This window comes from Pleurodeles waltl, chromosome 11 (assembly GCF_031143425.1).
Source record: "Pleurodeles waltl isolate 20211129_DDA chromosome 11, aPleWal1.hap1.20221129, whole genome shotgun sequence".
Classification (NCBI taxonomy): Eukaryota; Metazoa; Chordata; class Amphibia; order Caudata; family Salamandridae; genus Pleurodeles; species Pleurodeles waltl.
In genome coordinates, this window is record NC_090450.1 from 764,008,300 (window position 1) to 764,025,995 (window position 17,696).

Here is a 17,696-nt window from a genome sequence, read left to right on the forward strand (position 1 = left end):
CCCAGCTGACCAATGAAGGAACACCAGCCCCAGCCCAGCTGGGCAATGAAGGACCGCCAACTCAAGCACCGCTGAACTGGGCAAGCACCGCTGAACAGGGCAAGGACCGCCAGCTCAAGCACCCCTGAACAGGGCAAGCACCGCTGCACAGGGCAAGGACCGCCAACTCAAGCACCGCTGAACAGTGCAAGCGCCGCCGAACAGGACAAGGACCGCCAACTCAAGCACCGCTGAACAGGGCATAGACCGCCAACTCAAGCACCGCTGCACAGGGCAAGCACCGCTGAACAGGGCAAGGACCGCCAACTCAAGCACTACTGAACAGGGCATGGACCGCCAACTCAAGCACCGCTGCACGGGGCAAGGACCGCCAACTCAAGCACCGCTAGCCCATGAGCAGCAGGGGCACTGACGCAACAGGGACCGTCACGGGGTGAGTGATGCACTCTGGGCACCAGTCCCCCTCCAGAACCAGTGGAGACATGCATCCACTACCTCTGTCCTTCACAGGAGGAAGCACTCTGGGCACCAGTCCCCCTCCAGAACCAGTGGAGAATGACATCCACTACCTCAGTCCTTGGCAGGATGAAGCACTCGGGGCACAAAGCCCCCTCCAGAACCAGTGGAGAAAGACATCCACTACCTCAGTCCTTGGCAGGATGAAGCACTCTGGGCACAAAGCCCCCTCCATAAACCAGTGGAGAATGTTATCCACTTGAGAGACTGTGGCTTTGCACTCCCCTGGATGCAGCAGTGGGCAAACCACCCACTGTAGAGACTTGAGAGACTGTGGCTTTGCACTCCCCAGGATGCAGCAGTGGGCAAACCACCCACCGTAGAGAATTGAGAGACTGTGGCTTTGCACTCCCCAGGATTGATCAGTGGGCAAACCACCCACTGTAGAGACTTGAGAGACTGTGGCTTTGCACTCCCCAGGATACATCAATGGACATGGAGGCCCCCCGTGGATCTGGCATCGTGCACTCATCCGGCTGAGGTGCCCCCCCTTACCTTCCCCCTGAGGTCCCTGTTGTATTTCTATCTGATGCCCCTGCAGTGTTCTCTCTGTTTTGCACTGGTATCGTGTGTGGGCCTCGCCCATGCATTTTGGGCCCAGTGGTCCACTGACTATGAATGGTGCAATACCTAGACTAATAATCTTGGTGTATATTTTGGTAATAGTGTATATATGTATATTTTTGCTTACTGATTTTTGATATATTACAATGGTTACCCTCACTTCCTTTTGTCTTTGCATTCTTCCGGGGGTGGGGGGGTTGGGGGTTGTAACTATAATGTATAAATATGTATTAGTGTGTGTGTTGTAGTGAGTGAGGGTGGGGGTTTTGCATGTGTGTGTCCCTGTTTTTTCCCTCCCCCCTCCCCTGTGTCGTAGGTGCACCGGCGTTGGTGCTCCTGGTAGAGGAGCAGGAAGACTGTCGCAGGGAGAATTTGGAGTTCCGGGTCCATGGTGTCCTCCTTCCTCGTGGAGTGAGTAGAGGTGAGCGTTTTCCCTTCGAAATTCCTGTTTCCGCTGTGTTTTTATCCACGGTGAATCGCCCCCCGGAAAAGGTGGCGGATTTGCCTGTCATAATAGTGTGGACGGTACATTGTCCTCCACCTGTCTGTTGTCGGAGACCGCCGAGCTGTTTGTTTGTACCGCCGTGGCGGTCGGAGTGTTAAAGTGGCTGTCTTAGTTGGCAGTTTCCGCCACGGTCGTAATTCCCAAAAAATTTCCGCCGGCCTATTGACCGTCTTGCCTCCGCTTTAACACGGTCCGCCAGTGTTGTAATGACCCCCATAATGTGCTACTGGTGAACAGTGAGCAACTAATATGCGCAGTGGTGAAACACAAAGTCATTGGTCAAACACAATTAATAGCATCACATTCCACCCTATGACCAATGAATTTTTGTTTCATACCTCTTATTTAAAAAAAATAAAAAAAGTAATATCAACAAAAAAACATTATAAGGAAATCAGATTTGAGTGATAAAAGCAATCACTGTAAAGCAATGAAAGTGGATTAACATATTGATCTCATAACCTTTCACATCAGATACATCTACACAGAAAAGACTGAAACTTGTATACTCTGACTGGGATAATAACTGATTGTGTCTCTAAAACAGTAATTTGATGTAGCATGAGTTCTACTCATGTAAAGGTGCACGGTCCACCTGAAAGGTTTGCTGGTTAAAGTCAGAGTTCCACACGAAAAAACACAGACAGTTAACTGTTAAGGTTGCTTGGTTCCAGTGGAAGAATGTAATCAAACAAGTTGAACTTGAACTGAAGGCGCCAATTGTGCAAAATGGATCCATGGGGTCTGTACTTTAATCAATCAGGTTCAGGTTGGGGGTTCGGTCCCTTCCCCGACCCCACACGCACACACCCGAAGGGAGACCACACAGCACACTGATGGTCAGTGGCAAAACGTGGTAGGATCTGCAAAAGTAAAAAGTATGACTTTTCTTGCAAATAACATTTGTCATCTGAAATGTGCCCTTCCTCTTCCTTTCCCTGTTTTATAATCAGCAGGACATTTTTGGGGCCCTTTGTTATGATTTCTGCAGGTTCAGGAGGATCATCTGGGGCTTCAACCCACACCTCAGCACTGAGGTTTTTATTTGCTGCACCACTGCTTCCCTTTTCTTGCACTGTCAGAAGGGCTGGGGCAGACTCCTTATTTACCAAACCTCCATTCACTGCATTTTTGACAAGTTGGGCTATTCTGTCTCCAATTTGTATGAATGAATCAGATTATTTTCTAGCTATCAGCAGAATTTTGATTTCTCCTTGGTAATCTGCAGCAATCACTCCCCCTAAAACTTGATCAATTTGCCATACCTGTCCTGGTAACTTTCCTCTCCCCAACTGATCTTTGACTGTTTGTGGGGCAGATTGCTGTTGTGCATGCTGACAAATAGGCACGATCACAGTTTTTATCACATCTAGGGGAATGTGCATCTCTCTAATCTCTGCCCACCTGTAAGTGGCTTTTTCTCCCAGCTGTCCACATTCCTGGTGCACCCACTTAGCCATCCCCACTAAGTCAGAATTCTGGGTGGACACTTCAGACTCTGAATTTTTCTCTTTAACATCTGCAAGGGAATTGAACCAGTTATGTACAAGTCATGTGGAAAACCAAACGGCTAAACTATTAGCAGTGAACCAAGAATCTGCATAAAAATGACACATCTCAAGCAGCTCTTGCTTTAAAGTCTGACACACATTGTACAACACTGTTCCTTCTCCTCTGCTAGAAAAACACTGTTCAGTAAATGAATCATTAGTCAATCAAACATGCTTTTTATCCTCTGGGGACACGAATTCAAATGGTGCACTCAATTTCACTGGTGACTCTTTTACCTGTGGTACTCCTTGCACCCTCTCCACATCCTGAAAAGGGGCTTGTGATACCTGTTCATGTAGGGCTGCAGTAACTCTAGCCCTGTCTTGCATGTACCAGATCCAGTGTATGATACTAACTTCCTGTGCCAGTCCTAAACTGTGAGATTTAGGTGAATTCATCACCCACTGCATGCTTGATATTTCAGGTTTCATACTTCAAAGTTCCAGGGGCACTCTTGTCCTCCCCTGTTCCTGATTTACATGTAAATCAGTGTTTCCCTCTTGCACTGCACAGAAACCTAAAGTCTGAATTATTTCATTTGCCAAATTAAAAGCGCGCAGCTGCTTATATTTTTTCCTAGATACATTATACCAAAGTGTTAAGATTTTACTCAAATGAGGGCTATACTGTTTCCAAAAATCAAACAAGCTAATGAAACTCGGTGTAGTGCAAACAGTAAGAAACTCCCATAAAAGTGAACCCCAGTATTGAGGCCTAACCCTTCTCATTTGGAGTGCCCTCTCAAAGGCCTCTAACCACTTGTCTATGTCATCCCCCTCTACATAGGCAGGAACCACCCCCTTCGGTAATCTGGGGCAAAACCCCCCACCCATGGACACCTCAGCTTCTATATCGCTGCCACCATCTCTTTTCTCTTTCTTTGCCCACTTTTTCTCTTTGAGGGCCAGCTTCTGTGCTTCCAAAGCTATAAATGCTAGCTGGGCCTCTGGCTCTCTTTCCCTGAGGGACAGGTTCTCTCCTCCTGAAGGGACCACCTTCCCCCAACTAGCTTTCGTTATGACCCTAGTGACTGTGTGTAGTGAGGCCCGGTCTTTCTCCTCCTCACTTAGACTCAGATGCCCTCCTTCCCCTGAGTGGTTGGAGCTAGCATCCTCCCCTGCTTCTTCCTCCTCTGAAGCTTCCTCTGAGTCTACCTCTTGGGCCTCAGCCCATGCTGTCAAGGATTTGATCAGGATATGCTTCCTGAGGTCAGTGGTTGCACGCAACCCTCTTTTAGTACACAACCCCCTAAGCTGTACTACTGTCTGTGTGGGTAGGCTAGCCAGATCAAGCTCCATGGTTCCCTAGCTTCGTGTCAACAAAAACTTTTTGCAAAAATTGGAAACAAGAATTTAGAAAAATCACAAAAATTCAATAATTGAAATTAATCCAAATTAAAAATTAAAAACAATTTTTGCACTAGGACAATTTAAAGGATTTTTAATTTGCTTTACTTAAAACTGTAATGTGATACTGAACACAAGTACAGGATCCCACAACTGCGCACCAGAAATGTTGGAAAATGGGTTATTGGTAAGGGCAGGTAGGTACCTACACTTAGCAATAGGCCACTAACCTCCACTTAGGTCCAGTTAGGTCTCAGTAAATTAAACCAAGCTCAACCCTTGGTAGCTTGGCCACGAGCAACAAGGTTTAACTTAGGAGACAGAGTGTAAAGAATTCAAATATCACAAAACAGTAATTAAATAAAACACAGAAACTGTCTAAAAATCCAAAACCAATTTATAATAACAGATTATATTTTTATCTTTACAATGACACAAAAACAAATAAAATCAGATAAGGGGAACCGGAGATATGAATTTTTAAAGAAATATTGTTTTTTAGCACCTAGAAACAAAAAGCGCCAATCGGGTCACCTGGTTGCACCTCAACCGGGGCAAAGTCAAAGTTTAAGGCCGACCGCTATGGAGCCCGGCTCGGCTACAGGCTGTGGGAGGCCTCGGTCAAAAGTTTACCTGCGCACTTTGGCGTTTTTCTGAAGATTTTCTTCGGCGGGACGAACCTCCCAGTCCAATCCGACATCCTGGAACTCTTCTCCGGATATGTGTTGCGGGAAGCCTCGGTGAAGATTTTTACCTTCGGACTTAGTTGTTTTTTCGAGGTGAAAATCCTTTGACCGGGGAAAACCTGGATCTTGATCAGACGTCCTTGGAGCCCTCTTCGGAGACGCTGGCTGGGAGGTACTAATCTGCAAAATATATAACTTGAATGTTGATGGAGTGATAGTTTTTCTTGTTCCTATATACCTGTTCATTGGCACTGGGGGGAACCAAGCTACATGGGTGCCATCTATGGCTCCAACCACATGTGGAATCTGTCCCATTGCGTAAAACTCTGCTTTCACGTAGGCCAGATCCACACTTTGGGGAAACCTCATGTATCTGTCCAGGTGTTTCAACAATGCTGATAGTACATCCTTCAAAACCAGAGTGAACTGCCCCTTTGGCCAGGAAGTGTAGCAATGACATCACTTGAACAATGAGAGGTATGGTGTAGGGATTGTTAATGGCAGGTATCAGATCAGGCTCCAACTGATCACAAAGATCCATCATGGTATGCCTATTCAGCTGCTATGTCTGGATAGTATGTCTCTCTTCCATGGTCTGCAGGTCTACTAGTGGGCAGTACACTAGAGGTTGCCTTCCTCTCCTCATGCCAGGGTAATTATGTGGAAACATATGAAATATGTATATAACATGAACAATGCACAAAATGAACATGTGCATATTCAACTCACACATATCTGCAATCGAGGTTGTTTACAACATCTGACATCTGCAAGACCACAAATTGCTATGCATCCTATGACACTTCCCTTGGTGCACATTCTCCCAATTATCTGATGTAATATGCATGCATATCAATCTGTCACTGTCAGTATGTGTCCAACCAATTTAACATGTAAAACATATTGTTTTGCAAATTATCTACATTACCAACCCCCATACTATTTTGAAAATAGGTATACATTTATATCAGCAATTATCCCTCTGTTACACTGATTTAACTACTCACATGTACAAATAGACCAAAATACTTCCTAATAATTAGCACAATATAGGGATTTGACAATGACCCAGATTCAGAAGATTTTCCATATGTTGGAAAATGGGTTATTGGTAAGGGCAGGTAGATACCTACACTTAGCAATAGGCCACTAACCTCCACTTAGGTCCAGTTAGGTCTCAGTAAATTAAACCCAGCTCAACCCTTGGTAGTTTGGCAACGAGCAACAAGGCTTAACTTAGGAGACAGAGTGTAAAGCATTCAAATATCACAAAACTGTAATTAAATAAAACACAGGAAACAGTTTAAAAATCCGAAACCAATTTCCAAAAATAGATTATATGTTTATCTTTAAAATTACACAAAAACAAATAAAATCGGATAAGGGGAACTGGAGATATGAATTTTTAAAGAAATATTGGGCCAGATGCAGGAAACGGATAGCGACTCGCAAACGGCAAAAATTGCCGTATGCGACTCGCTAATCGCGTTTCCCTATGCAGAAATGCATATTGCAAGTCGGTACCGACTCGCAATATGCATTTCAGAATCGCAAATAGGAAGGGGTGTTCCCTTCCTATTTGCGATTCGGAGTGGTATGCAATACTATTTGCGACCGCATATGCGGTCGCAAATGGTGTCGCAGTTACCATCCACTTCAAGTGGATGGTAACCCACTCGCAAATTGGAAGGGGTCCCCATGGGACCCCTTCCACTTTGTGAATGGACCCACAAATATTTTTTCAGGGTAGGTAGTGGTCCAAGGGACCACTACCTGCCCTGAAAAAAAAACGAAACTAAAGGTTTCGGATTTTTTTTTTAAGTGCAGCTTGTTTTCCTTTAAGGAAAACGGGCTAAACTTAAAAAAAAAAAACTGCTTTATTTAAAAGCAGTCACGAACATGGAGGTCTGCTGACTACAGCAGGCCTCCATGTTTGTGAGTGCCTAGACTCGCTATGGGGCCGCAATTTGCGACCCACCTCATGAATATTGATGAGGTGGGTCATTGCAACCCTGAAGCGAGTCGCAGACCGTGTCTGAGACACCGTTCTGCATTGGAAATTGCGACTTGCAATTTGCGAGTCGCTCCGACTCGCAAATTGCAAGTCGCAATTCCCAACTTTGCTACATCTGGCCCATTGTTTTTTAGTGCCTAGAAACAAAAAGCGCCAATCGGGTCATCTGGTTGCACCTCGACCGAGGCAAAGTTTAAGGCCGACCGCGAGGGAGCCCGGCTCGGCTACAGGCCGCCGGAGGCCTCGGTCAAATGTTAACCTTCACACTTAGTTGTTTTTCTGAAGATTTTCTTCAGCGGGACGAACCTGCCAGTCCAATTCGACCTCCTGGAACCCTTCTCCCGATACGTGTCGCGGGAATCCTCAGTGGAGATTTTTACCTTCGGACTTAGTCGTTTTTTCGAGGTGAAAATCCTTCGGCCGGGGTAAACCTGTATCTTGATCCAACGTCCTTGGAGCCCTCCTCGGATACGCTGGCTGGGAGGTCCCGGACAACTTTGTACGTTCGGACTTAGGGGGTCATTCTGACCCTGGCGGTGAAATCCGCCAGGGCCAACGACCGCGGGAGCACCGCCAACAGGCTGGCGGTGCTCCCTTGGGCATTCTGACCGCGGCGGTACAGCCGCGGTCAGAAACGGAAAACCGGCGGTGTACTGCCGGTTTTCCGCTGCCCTGGGGAATCCTCCAAGGCGGCGCAGCTTGCTGCGCCGCCATCGGGATTCCGACCCCCATACCGCCATCCTGTTCCTGGCGGTTTTGTCCGCCAGGAACAGGATGGCGGTATGGGGTGTCGTGGGGCCCCTGCAGTGCCCATGCCAATGGCATGGGTACTGCAGGGGACCCCGTAACAGGGCCCCACCAAGATTTTCAGTGTCTGCCATGCAGACACTGAAAATCGCGACGGGTGCAACTGCACCCGTCGCACCCCTTCCACTCCGCCGGCTCCATTCGGAGCCGGCATCCTCATGGAAGGGTGTTTCCCGCTGGGCTGGCGGGCGGCCTTCTGGCGGTCGCCCGCCAGCCCAGCGGGAAACCCAGAATACCCGCAGCGGTCTTTTGACCGCGCAGCGGTATTCTGGCGGTTCCAGCCAGGCCGGCCCCCTTAGTCTCTTTTTTTGGAGATTTTCTTCAGTGGGACGAACCTGCAAATCAGGCCGGTTTGCGGTTGAGGCAAGCCGGCTAGAGTTGCGCAGCGGGTTGGTCCCCCTATGGAGCTTGTTTTCAAAGGTTCTCCAAACTTCTGGGTCTTCTGTCAGTGTAGGGGCAACACTCTGCATCTGGACAGCTGCCTGACTACTCAGGACTTCCTTGGGGTCAGGTGAGGCCTCACCAGTGCCAACTATGAGCTCCCCCCCTACTGGGGCAGAAGGCCGTTGGTTCTCTGGAACTCTCTTTAAGAGTGGCCCACCCTTCCTTTTCTTATTTCCTTTTCTTGGGGACCCCTGTCTCCTAACTGTAGGGACTGACTCCCCGGGACTTTGGGTTGGGGGGGCGCCCTGAGCAACCGCCCCATCTGGGACCAGACTCACCTCTGGGAGGTCATTGCCCAGGATACAATCTAGGGGGAGGTCAGCACTGACTACCACCCTAAACCAGTCAAGGATACCCTCCCTCTCTAGGGGCACTATGGCTCCAGGTTTGGAGGCGACCTCCCCTGTGGCTATCCTGACTTTTCCGGACTCTCCTAGGACATACATGTCTGGGGTCACTAACCGGTCACTCACTATAGTGTGACTGGCACAGGTGTCTCTCAGACCAGTGGTAGGGATCCCATTCACCTGAATGGGGTGGAAGTGCCTACTCCCACCCTCAGGGATCACCAGCTTACCATCTGGTCCTGTCTCCCAGATCAATGCTAGGAGGACTTCATCATCTGAGGAGTCCTCCTCCATGGCTACACTGGACAGCCCAGTGCTAACCACTTTCTTTGGACAGGGTGCATCACCTCTGAAGTGACCTGTCTGCTTACAGTCAAAGCAAGCCTTACTGTCCAAGAGCTTTTTTAACCCTGGGTCTCCCTGTCTCTGCTTGTCAGAGTGGGAGTGGGATTTACTCTCCTCCTTCTTAGGATTCTGGGGTACAGAGGGAGTCTCTGTGGTGGGCTTACCACCTCCCTCCTTAGGTTTTTGGGGACCTGACCCCCCCCCCTTCTTGGAGTCTCCCCCCTGGGACTTGACAACCACCCTGGTTCTCAACCACTCATCAGCTGCCTCCCCCAGCTCTCTAGGGTTGGTCAGCTTAGAGGCCACTAAATACTGGCGTAACCTTTCTTGGATACAATTGGTCAAGATGTGCTCTCTCATGATCAGATTGTATAACCCCTCAAAAGTATTTACTTTGTTACCATGAATCCAGCCCTCTAGTGCCTTAAGTGAGGTGTCTACAAAGTCAACTCAAGATTGGGTACTGACCTTCTGGGTGTCCCTGAACTTCATCCTATACTGCTCTGGGGTCAGACCAAACTTATTGGTTAAGCACCTCTTCATACTAGGGTATGAATCTTCCTCCTCCCCACTAAAGGTCAGAAGCCTATCCCTCCCTGAGTTGGGGACCAACTCCCATAAAAGTGAACCCCAGTATTGAGGCCTAACCCTTCTCATTTGGAGTACCCTCTCAAAGGCCTCCAACCACTTGTGTATGTCATCCCCCTCTACGTAGGCAGGAACCACCCCCTTGGGTAATCTGGGGCAAAACCCCCTACCCATGGACACCTCAGCGTCTCTGTCGCTGCCACTATCTCTTTTATCTTTCTTTTCCCACTTTTTCTCTTCTAGGGCCAGCTTCTGTGCTTCCAAAGCTATAAATGCTAGCTGGGCCTCCAGCTCTCTTCCCTGAGGGACAGGTTCTCTCCTCCCCTAGTGACTGTTGTAATGACGAACGGTCTTCCTCCTCCTCACTTAGGCTCACATGCCCTCCCTCCCCTGAGGGGTTGGAGCTAGCATCCTCCCCTGCTTCTTTCTCCTCTGGAGCTTCCTCTGAGTCTACCTCTTGGGCCTCAGCCCATTCTGTCAGGGATTTGATCAGGATATGCTTCCTGAGGTCAGTGGTTGCAGGCAACCCTCTTTCAGTACACAACCCCCTAAGCTATACTACTGTCAGTGTGGGTAGACTAGCCAGATCAAGCTCCATGGTTCCTTGGCTTTGTGTCAACAAAAACATTTTTCAGAAATTGGAAACAAGAATTTAGAAAAATCACAAAAATTCAATAATTGAAATTAATCCAAATTAAAAAAAATTTAAAAAAATTGCACTAGGACAATTTAAAGGATTTTTAATTTGTTTTACTTAAAACTGTAATGTGATACTGAACACAAGTACAGCATCCCACAACTCTGCACCAAAAATGTTGGAATATGGGTTATTGGTAAGGGCAGGTAGGTACCTACATTTAGCAATAGGCCTCTAACCTCCACTTAGGTCCAGTTAGATCTCAGTAAATTAAACCCAGCTCAACCCTTGGTAACTTAACAGTAATTAAATAAAACACAGGAAAGAGTCTAAAAATCCAAAACCAATTTATAAAAATAGATTATATTTGTATCTTTAATATGACACAAAAACGAATAAACTCGGATAAGGGGAACCGGAGATATGAATTTTTAAAGAATTATTGTTTTTTAGCGCCTAGAAACAAAAAGCGCCAATCGGGTCATCTGGTTGAATCTCGACCGGGGCAAAGTCAAAGTTGAAGGCCGACTGCGATGGAGCCCGGCTCGGCTACAGGCTGCAGGAGATTTTTACCTTTGGACTAAGTCATTTTTTTTTTGTGAAAATCCTTCGACCGGGGTAAACCTGGATCTTGATCCGACGTCCTTGGAGCCCTCCTCGGATACGCTGGCTGGGAGGTCCCGGTCAACTTTGCACGTTTGAACTTAGGCCCTCATTACACCGCCAACAGGCTGGCGGTACAAACTTGAGCATTACAACCGCGGCAGAAGCGCTGCGGTCGCACCACCGGTGCAGGCGATTTCCTGCCATTTTTGTCCCGGCAGTTGTAATCCCCGATGCCAGCGCTGCAGGGGGTTACGAGTTCCCCTCCCGCCAGCCTTTTCATGGCGGTATGAACCCCCATGAAAAGGCTGGCAGAAAGGGGAGTCGCAGGGCCCCTGCCATGGCCCCATGAAGATTTTCACTGTCTGCATAGAAGACAGTGAAAAACGCGATGGGTGCAACTGCACCCATCGCACAGCCGCAACACCGCCGGCTCCATTTGGAGCTGGCTCCCGTGTTGTGGCCGAAACCAGGTTTCCGGCCGCCAGCCCAGCACGGATCTCTAAATAGACCCCACGGGAGTGCGGCTGCATAGGCGGCCGCCTGGCGGATTCAACTTGGCGGGCGGCGATTGCCACCCCCCAAAGTTGAAATGAGGGCCTTAGTCACTTTTTTTGGAGATTTTCTTCAGCGGGACGAGCCTGCAAATCAGGCCAGTTCGCGGTTGAGGCAAGCCGGCTAGAGTTGCTGCGGCAGGTCGGTCCCTCTATGGAGCTTTTTTTCAAAAGTTCTCCAAACTTCTCCAAACTTCTGGGTCTTCTCCCAGATGTTCTTTTAAGGTTCTTGGGGTCCACAGCTCACCTCAAGGGTCCAGAAGCTCTGAGATGATCCTCGGGGGTGTGGACTACAACTCTCAGAATGCACCAGGCGCAAACTCCTTTTTGGCCACAGGACAGTGGTCAGCTGGTTGGTTTCTTCAGCAGTTGGTACAGGGCAACCTGGTTACCAATTTTTCACCTGTAGCAAAGAGGGAGTCCCTCCTTGACCCAGTTGAAGCCAGGCAACGTCCTTCTTGTGGTGAAGCCCAAGTGTGCAGCTGGTGGAGTCCTTCTGAGTGCAGGTTCCAGGTGCAGGCCAGGGGTCAAGCAGGGCAGTCCTTCTTCTTCTGTAGTTCTTCCCAGTAGGGATGTGGTAGGGAACTCAGGTGTGGGTGCAAGTCTGCCAGTTTTATCCTTGCTCCTGGGTGAAAAGCAGGGGGGTCCTGGTTCTCCAATCAGATACAGGGTCCTTCCCCCTGTGATGACCACTTCCTGGGAAGTGTGGCAAAAATCAATCCCAGGAGGCACCATTCGTCAAAAATCATTCATGGCTGAAAATGATTTTTGGAGGTTATATATGGCTGAGCCCACCCACTGGTGTGGCGAAAAATCAGAAACACACCCCTCTCCTGCCCTCACCTAATCTAATCAAGGGGGCACCTAGTTGTCTGGCGTTGCAGGATGTGGGGGTGTTGCTGGTTTGCTCCAAATGTCCTCCTCTGCCTTTGAAGATGAAGATGAGGGGCCCTCCCCCTTCTTGCCTCACCATCTGCTGAGGGGAGATCCCCTCCCACAGGCACATCTCTTTGTGTGAAGCCAGGCCACTTCACATCTCATCAAGGCAGCCTGGCCAGGCTGCCAGAGGCTGGCCAATCAGAGCACAGCAGCAAAAAACAATGCACGGCTGATGTTGGCAACTTTTCAGGTAAAGATTAAAGCTCTTTAACTGAACAAGTTATATTAAATCCAACAACTGGAAGTTGTGGGATTTATTATAACAATTAATTTGATACCAAACTCTTTGTATCTGTCACTTAAGGGGACTTTTTAAATTAAAATAAAGTCTCCCCATTCTAGCCTATGAAGGCCATTCACTACAATGAATTTGGCTGTTTTTACCTCACGAGGGCTTTTAAAACTATTTGTATAAGGTCCCTGCTTATAGTTACATGGCACCAAGCCCTAGGGGCACATAGGGCACACCTTAGGGGTGACTTATATGTAAAAATAAGGTGGTTATTGACTTTGGAACTACTTTTAATTCCAAAATCGAATTTGCATACAGCTTTAATTTAAAAGCAGCCTGCAAAGCAGGTCTGCCTTTAAAATGACACTGGGTACCTCAGCAGTGTACCTATGGATGCACCACCTATGGTATGGTCTCTACACCTACATGTCCTACAATATACTAGGGACGTATAGGTAGGTTGACTTGGCCAATTATAATTAGCCTAATTTGCATACTGATTTTACACAGAGCATAGGCCCTAGGACTGGTTAGCAGTACACAGGGCACCATCAGAGTCAGGAAAACACCAGCAAAAAGTGGAAAATGGGGGCAAAAAGTTAGCAGGCCTCTGCAATCAGCCCTGTTCTCTCACACCATACATGAAATGTGCTCATAATGGCAGCCTACTGACCTACTGTACTGGACGTGTGGAAGTGACCTAACTCTTCCGGAAGATGTCGTCATGGCGGTAGGCGGTCACAACCGCCATGTAAATTGCCATTTTGGAACATATTGCTGCCTGTGATGGACTTAGGCCAATGGCGATGTCTGCCCGCTGTGACCATCCTGTATGTGCTGGATGTGACTGCCATCTTCTGCAGTGTTGCTCACTTGACTCCTGACATTGCTGCCAGCAAGACCTCCACTACCTGAGCTGCTGTGTACTGCCTATAGAAGCTATCATGCCACATCCTGCAGGTAATAGGGCCCCAAACTTCACCCTGAAGAGCTGGATAAGCTTGTAGCGGAGGTCCTACACCGGTATGAACAGCTATATGGTGCACCTGAGGAGGTGAGTCCAATGGCATACCAGTGTGTGTAAGTTGGGAAGTATGATGGTACACCTGAAATGTAACATTGTGTAGATGTTGATGCATGCGGATGATAAAATGTGCATGAGTGTGACATGAGAGGATGGTAATGTTTGCCTACTTGCTGTCACTTAAACGTACTGTCTATTGTGCATGTGGACCTGACTTTTTTGCCATTGTCTGTATCATCCATGTAGGTCAATGACCATCAAAAAAAGGGAATCTGGTGTGCCATTGCCAAGCAAGTGTGCACACAGGGAGCACCCGCTATAGGAAGCAGTGGCAGGACCTGAGACTCTGGGCCCTGAAGACCGCAGATGTCCAACTGAGGATGTCCTCCTAATGAGGGAAGGGTGCCCATCATGCCCTGTCTCCAGTGGCCCGCATTTGGGCAGTGGCCTACTCTGAGGTAGATGGGCATTTGAGAGCAGCACAGGAGCCACAGGGGCTTAAGTACTGACTTAACACATGATAATGCTTATGCCATTTAGGTGTATGATGTCTGAGTAGCTCAGCTGTGACAATGTGGTATGTGGTATAGTTAATGGGTCAGCTAGGGAGACATAGTACTACAGTTGCCAACTTTGATACACAGATGTGGACATCATTTTGTGTATAGGGACATGTTACTCACCAATGTCAACCACATAGTATGACAGCATGTGGTGATGTTTATGTGACAGTGCCAATTGTGTACCTCTACACTGCTATACATATACATAACCTGCAGTGTCATCCTTCCCATCTACTGTTCCACAGTCCATATACTCAATTGGTAAGTTGTACAGCTCTTTGGTCTCTGACCAGTTCTTTTCCAGTGGATCTAGCTCTATGGGCAACATAGGGTTTTATAGATGAGTAACAGGGCCGTCAAGTGCGGCAGTATAGGGATGACCAATCCTGCCCTTACTTCATCCCCAGAATCCAGGGTTTGTGGTCACTAGACATTGTATAGAAATAGGGTAGAATAGACATTACTCTATTTTCCCCAGACTCATTGTTTTTAACCATGACAGAGGGTCTTATAATTTTTGTCAATAAATAATCTCATTTTGACCTTTCCCTCTAGTAATTTTTACCAGTTTTCTTTACCAGTCCCCACATTCTTGTATTCACTTACCGGCAAACATTTTTCAATAAAAGATCTCCGGCAAAGAGCCCCCATGAGGGGCCCGTCGGGCATTGCAGTGCTGGCACGACAAGGAACAAAGCCCGATGATGAAGCATGTCACCAACTGGTGAGTGAGGACTCTTGTTCCAATATTTGGATATTCACAAGGACCTGTTTTTCTTTCTCCCTTTCTCTCCCCCCCACTATGTGTCTCTCTTTCCGTGGAACTGTGCATTTTGTTGTTTTCCGACATATATGGGAGTATTATGCACAGGACCAGTTTTTTACTCTCGTTAAAATCTCCCACGATTCAAGCCCTTTTTTGCTTTTGTTGGTATTTTGATGTATTCATGTTGAAGTTTATACTTACCATGAATAGTGGAATATTATGTGACTTTTATGCACATGATTAGTGTCCATTGTATTGATGGTATTTGTATTCTCCCTGTTATTATCTGTGGGTGTATCCTGTGTGTGGTAAGTAGGCCCCTAATGCTTGACATGTCATTTTTGTCTAGGTGTCTATGAGTAACATTAGTATGTTGACAAACTCTTTATAACCCTTTTAAAATAACTTTTAATAGATGTTTGTATGACGTGCTATGTCATATTATGAGGCTCACAATTTGGGTGTGCCACATGTAGTGATTTCATCTGAGGTATTTGACATTGTGAATGTTATGGACAATGCCACATGTTCAGTATGTGATTGCAAAGCTACATGCTTTGTAGTATTAGAAGTTAAATGAGCTTGCTATCATGTAAAAGGACTGCAGGTAATGAACGGGGCAAGGATGAATTAGGATAAGGCATTATATTGTGTTGTAACTTAACAGCATTTTCTAAGACTGATTTGTTGATACACAGTGATGATCTGTATAGGGAGAGACTTTTGATGTAGCCAATTCATCTAGTGCATGAATCATATTTGTTACAGCTGATTTGATGGGATGGTGATGTAGTGGTTAGATGGTTGCCTTATGTTGTGGTGATATTGTTGTCATATTGGATTGTTGGAAGATGTAGGATGAACATGTTTTCCTAACTGGGGTTTTCTAGACATAGATGTGTTGTTAATGTTGTGTATTGTGTAATGTATGTGTATGTTAAGAATGTGATGACCTTCTCTCTCTCTGTTTCTCTGCATCAACATCGGCAGGTGAAGGAGACTGGGCACAGACATGTGGGAAAGCTGCTGGCCAGAGGACCCAGTGTGCTGATACCACCGGCAGTGAGTGGCCCTGTAGGCGAGGGGAGGGCCACAGGGGAGACAGGATCCAAGTCTTCATCTTTGGACTCTTCCTCCAGTAGACACTGCCTGGAGGTTTCTAACCTATCTGGGACCACCCCAGCACCATCTCTGTCCACCACCATGCTTACTACCACCGCCCTCCCTGTAGCTCCCCAACCACTTGGCCATACCCGCTCACCCAAGACGATGGGCATCTCATTTGCCGCAGGCACCTCTGCCCCTACCCCTGTCAGCCCTGCTGCTCTCAGTGAGGAGGCTATTGACCTCCTGAGGTTGATCTCTGTGGGTCATTGTCACAGCCCAATTGCTCGGGATCCGTGCATCGCTAATCAAGGGCCCACCTCCCGGCAACACCAACTCAGATGCCATTATGGCGCTGATGATTGGAGTGGCCAGGTGGGGGGATGGGAGAATTAGGAATGGAATAGCTTAGAGGGAGATCTAAAAAGGAAGATTGTTATTGGCAAAGAAAAAATATCAATAATAACCATATATATAAAACATCCTACAATAGAACACTCTTACTCGTGTTATGATTAACAATTTAACAGCGGAAAATTCAAATTCCCTAGAGATGGACAAAGATCCAAATAATGGCACTCCAGACCAAAACAATTACTGTGAATTATAATCATCAAACTCCATTGCCAAGACCGTATGCCAGAAGCTCAAAAGTAGTAATACAATTCTTCCTTGAGTGGAAATCAAATCAGCAAATCAGCCACAAAATAACATTCGGATTTCTTTTGGAATAATTCACGATCTTCCTCATGTGCAAAAGAACTTTCAATAAGCATTCAACAATAGCGTAGAATTTCCCTTAAAATAACACACACACACACACACACTCTAAAAATTATGAGTCCGTTAGTAAATGGTTAATATCACAACCTTACAGTGAAAATTATTGCAGAGTAATTGCAGCGGAATAAAAATGAAACAACTATAAAACAGCCTCAGTACTTGTGATATCCAATGAAGCTGCTAATCTCCAGAATCAAAGGAGAAGCGGAAACTAAGTAACAACAAGCCGCTCGCCTCTGAAGATCAAAGGAGGTGCGGAAACAAATTATCCCTATTCAACAAGGAACTTGGAAAGGCCAGCGGGAGAAGCCACGTCCGAGTGAACTCACCGGGAGTGAGTTTGTCCAATTCGCTAAAACAGGAGTCCTTCGTTCAGGCGGAAGGGAGAAATCAGTGAAGATCTTACCCACAGGAAGGTTCCAAAATAGTAAGCACTGGAACCTGGAAGTGGCTGGTTTTATAGAGCAGCCACACCCTTAAAAATGGCTACCGCTGAAGGCTTCAGGGAATTGAAGTCCCAGTGAATGAGAACGCTTTAGAATGGGGGCAATGTAGCCACCATCGAGTACTGCCTCCAGGCAGATGAGACTTACCACATGGATGGCGGGAAGAGCGCGATCTGTGGTATGAGATGCCACAATAGGCGCGTATCTTCTTTAGGAGATTTTCGTGGGGGGCACTGCTGGAACCGCTCCATGGTTTGCGACCACATTTGCGACCGCGCTGGTTCCAAATCCTAACAGTCAGTCGACCATAGTGAATGCCATCCAGGGACTGG